The following is a 5000-nucleotide window of genomic DNA, read 5'->3' as shown; positions in this document are numbered from 1 at the left end:
CTGGAGGAAATGGACATATTCCTAGAAAAATACAACATTCCAAAACTCAATCAGGAAGAATCTAAAAATCTCAATAGGCCAATAACTATGGAAGAAATTGAAGCAGTCATCAAAAAGCTTCCAGCAAGCAAAATCCCAGGACCAAACAACTTCACAGGGGAGTTTTACCAAACATTCAAGGAAGAACTAAAACCTATCCTCCTCAGACTACTACAAAAAATTCAAGAGGAAAGAACACTTCCAAGCTCATTCTATGAAGCCAGCATAAACCTAATACCAAAACCAGGGAAAGACAACACAATGAAAGAGAATTACAGGCCCATATCCCTCATGAACATAGATGCCAAAATCCCGAACAAAATCTTAGCAAATCAGATCCATCAGTACATTAGAAAGATTATACACCATGACCAAGTAGGATTTATCCCAGGGATGCAAGGATGGTACAATATCCGAAAATCAATAAACGTGATAAATCACATAAACAAATTGAAAGAAAAAAACCACATAGTCATATCAATTGATACAGAAAAAGCGTTTGACAAAATTCAACACCTATTTTTGATAAAAACTCTCAGAAAGGTGGGAATAGAAGGATCATACCTCAACATAATAAAAGCCATATATGACAAGCCCACAGCCAACATCATACTCAATGGTCAAAAACTAACACCATTTCCCCTAAGAACAGGAACAAGACAGGGATGCCCACTCTCACCACTCCTGTTCAACATAGTACTGGAAGTATTAGCCATTGCAATTAGGCAAGAAGAAGAAATAAAAGGCATCCAAATTGGAAAAGAGGAAGTAAAACTGTCCTTATTTGCAGATGACATGATATTATACATACAAAACCCTAGAGACTCCATCAAAAAGCTACTAGACTTAATACATGAATTTGGCAATGTAGCAGGATACAAAATTAACCCCAAGAAATCTGAGGCATTTCTATACACCAATAGTGAACTTTCAGAAAGAGAGATTAGAAAAACAATCCCATTTACCATCGCACCAAAAAAAATAAGCTACCTAGGAATAAACTTAACTAAAGAGGTAAAAGACCTCTACTCAGAAAACTACAGGATGCTGAAAAAAGAGATAGAGGAAGACATAAACAGATGGAAGAACATACCATGTTCTTGGATTGGTAGAATCAACATCATTAAAATGTCCATACTACCCAAAGCAATCTATAAATTCAACGCACTTCCCATTAAAATACCAATGGCATATTTCACAGACCTAGAACGAACTCTCAAAAAATTCATCTGGAATAAAAAAAGACCCTGAATAGCTGCAGCAATCCTGAGAATTAACAAAGTAGGTGGGACCTCAGTACCAGATATCAAGCTTTTATTACAAAGCCACTGTTCTCAAAACTGCCTGGTACTGGCACAAGAACAGACATATAGATCAATGGAATAGAATAGAGAGCCCAGAAATCGGCCCGAACCAATATGCTCAATTAATATTTGACAAAGGAGGCAAGAACATACAATGGAGTCAAGATAGTCTCTTCAATAAATGGTGTTGGGAAAATTGGACAGATATATGCAAGAAAATGAAACTAGACCACCAACTTACACCATACACAAAAATGAACTCAAAATGGATAAAGGACTTAAGTGTACGACAGGAAACCATAAAAATACTAGAAGAATCCAAAGGCAACAAAATCTCAGACATATGCCGAAGCAATTTCTTCACTGATACAGCTCCTAGGGCATTGGAAACTAAAGAAAAAGTAAACAAATGGGACTACATCAAAATAAAAAGCTTCTGCACAGCAAAAGAAACCATCAACAAAACAACAAGAAAGCCCACTGCATGGGAAAACATATTTGCCAATGTTATCACCGATAAGGGTTTAATCTCCAACATTTATAGGGAGCTCATACAACTTAACAAAAGGAAGATAAACAATTCAATCAAAAAATGGGCAAAGGACCTAAATAGATACCTTTCAAAAGAGGACATTCAGAAAGCCAAGAGACATTTGAAAACATGCTCAAAGTCACTAATCATCCGAGAGATGCAAATCAAAACAACAATGAGGTACCATCTCACACCTGTCAGAATGGCTATCATCAACAAATCAACAAACGACAAGTGCTGGAGAGGATGTGGAGAAAAAGGAACACTTGTGCACTGCTGGTGGGAATGCAGACTGGTGCAGCCACTATGGAAGACAGTATGGAGTTTCCTCAAAAAACTAAAAATGGAACTCCCATTTGACCCTGTGATCCCACTTCTAGGAATATATCCCAAGAAACCTGAAACACCAATCAGAAAGGATATATGCACCCCTATGTCCATAGCAGCACAATTCTCCATAGCTAAGATCTGGAAACAGCCTAAGTGCCCATCAGTAGATGAATGGATTAGAAAACAGTGGTACATCTACATGATGGAATACTATGCTGCTGTAAAAAAGAAGGAACTCTTACCATTTGCAATGGCATGGATGGAACTGGAGAGCATTATGCTAAGTGAAATAAACCAGTCAATGAAGGAAAAATACCACATGATCTCACTCATTTATGGATAATAAAGACCATTATAAACTTATGAACAAAAATAGATACAGAAGCAGAGCTGCCTCGAACAAACTGTCAAACTACAGTGGGAAGGCCGGGGAGGGTTTGGAGGCAGGAGGGGTGGGGGTAAGAGATCAACCGAAGGACTTGTATGCATGCATATAAGCATAACCAATGGACATAAGACACTGGGGGGTAGGGGAGGCCAGGAGATTGTCAAGGGCGGGGAAAAAAAGGAGACATATGTAATCCTCTTTGTAATACTTTAAGCAATACAACAATAAAAAGATTAAAAAAAAAAAGTCCTACAATTGGCTCCTCCCTGAGGGGCGTGGCCGGGAGGAGCCAGCTTAAAGCCTGGCTGAGGCGGAGCGGCCCACACTGTGGTGGCTGTTACCTATGGAGGCATGGAAGAGTCCGCTTGCCTCTGTGGTGTGGGCTCTTCGCGGGGATGTAGGTGTCCTCAGAAGCACCAGCACGCAGCTGAGATGGCAGCGCCGGAGGGCAAGTGGTGTCCTCAGAAGCGCCAGCGCCCAGCTGAAAAGGCAGCGGCCGATGGCAAGCCGGCCCCGGCAGAAAAGCACGTGGAGGCGGACGCAGCAGTGCGGTGTTGTGCCGACAGTGGAGGAACCTTGAGCCCCATGCCTTCCCTGCAGGCCCCGCGCTGCTCGCTGCAGGACCTGCCCTTGGAGATTCTCGTGGAGATCTTTGCCTCGCTCCCCGGCACCGACCTGTCCAGCTTGGCGCAGACCTGCACCAAATTCCACCACATCCTGCACATCGACAGCATCTGGAGAAGGCGCTGCCGGGAGGAGTTTGGCGTTTGTGAAAACTTGCAGAACCTGGAGACAATAGGTATGTCTTATCGAGAAGTCTATGCGAAGCTGTTCCCATACAGAAACATTTTGGGATTGTGGCAGCTAGATACTGAGCACTATAGAACACTAGTGAATGTCGTGTTGGACGGCTTATGCATTACTGGTTGGACATACAGGCCTTCCCTTCACACCCATGTGGGTGGCCCCATACATTTCAAGCCCTCGTTCAGAATTCGCCTGACGGAGAGGAGATCAGCCACGGTGGAGTGCATGGAAGGCCCCAACAGCAGCCCCCACTACAGCCACATGCAGATTCAGAAGGACAGGTTCACCACCCAGTGCAAGAAGACAGACCACAGAACGGATTTACCAACGCAGCTTAGGGAAGAAGGGGGGCTGGTGCTGGAGGACAGACAGTGGTATGACTGCCTGACTTACCGCCGCCTCTATCTCCCGCCCAACCACCCGGATGACCTCATCAGGCCAGGCCTCTTCCAAGACTACTACGATGACTTCGGCCTAAAGATTGCCATGCTCAGCTTCCATGGGAAGTATGCCAGGGTCACCAAGATCACGGGACTCTCCAAGAAGACGTTAGAGATCCACCTCATGCGCCGCATCCAGCTGCGAGATGGCGAGATCTTCCGCAACTTCAACGAGCTCTCCCGCGTGGTCCAGGAGATGGACGAGCAGGTGATCCGGGAGCAGCAGCAGCAGAAGCAAGAAGAGGGGACTGAGGAAAGCGAGGGCCATGGCTGGCAGAGCCCTGCCCAGCCCAGAGTCGGGGAGTCTGGGGCTGCAGCTGCGGAGGAGCAGCCTGTTCCATTTGTTCTGCCTGTGGGCGTGCGCTCAAGAGACCAGAACTACCCTAGAACCTGCAGGATGTGTTTCTATGCTGTGGACACTGTTACCTTACTTGGCTCAGCCTACCCCAGGCGCTTCCCTGCAATCTTCATCCTGTTCGATGAGAATCACTTCGGGTTCATCTGGCTGGAGGTGAAATACTTCTTCCTGTACAACAGAGTCCAGGAGACCTTCCAGAATGTGGAGGCACCATCCCCGCAGGCCTTCCTGGAGATGCTCAAGAACATTAAGGCCATGCCCTAACCGGTTTGGCTCAGTGGATAGAGCATCGGCCTTCGGACAGAAGGGTCCCAGGTTTGATTCCAGTCAGGGGCATGTACCTTGTTTGCGGGCACATCCCCAGTGGGGTGTGTGCAGAAGGCAGCTGATCGATGTTTCTCTCTCATGGATGTTTCTAACTCTCTCTCCCTCTCCCTCCCTCTCTGTAAAAAATCAATAAAAATATATTTTAAAAAAAAACACAGGTAAATTGAGTTCAGAACCTGTATTTTGGTCAGTAAAATTTCCTCTAAGGAGTCAGATACTAAACAGTTTGGCTTCCCAAACCAGTCTCTGTCACAACTCTACTCAGATGTTGGAGCACATGAGCAGTAAACAATGTACCAAATCCATATGCTCTTAAGGTTCCTCCATGTCTTACCAAGGCTTGATAGCTCATTTCTTTTGGGCATTGAATAATATTCTATTCACAGTGTATTTATCCATTCACCTACTGAGGGACATCTTTGTTGTTTTCAGGTTTGGAGGATTATATATAAGACTGCTGTAAACTTCTATATGC

General features: G+C 44.7%; 1 pseudogene; it reads left to right on the top strand.

The window, feature by feature from the left end:
* The first annotated feature begins 2944 nt into the window (after positions 1-2944).
* Positions 2945-4462, top strand: LOC106696884 (annotated as a pseudogene).
* The last annotated feature ends 538 nt before the right edge of the window (positions 4463-5000 follow it).

The sequence above is a fragment of the Myotis lucifugus genome, unplaced genomic scaffold (assembly GCF_000147115.1).
Source record: "Myotis lucifugus unplaced genomic scaffold, Myoluc2.0 scaffold_34, whole genome shotgun sequence".
Taxonomy (NCBI): Eukaryota; Metazoa; Chordata; class Mammalia; order Chiroptera; family Vespertilionidae; genus Myotis; species Myotis lucifugus.
The sequence above is the reverse complement of the archived record's forward strand: the minus strand, read 5'-3'. Positions and strand labels throughout refer to the sequence as shown.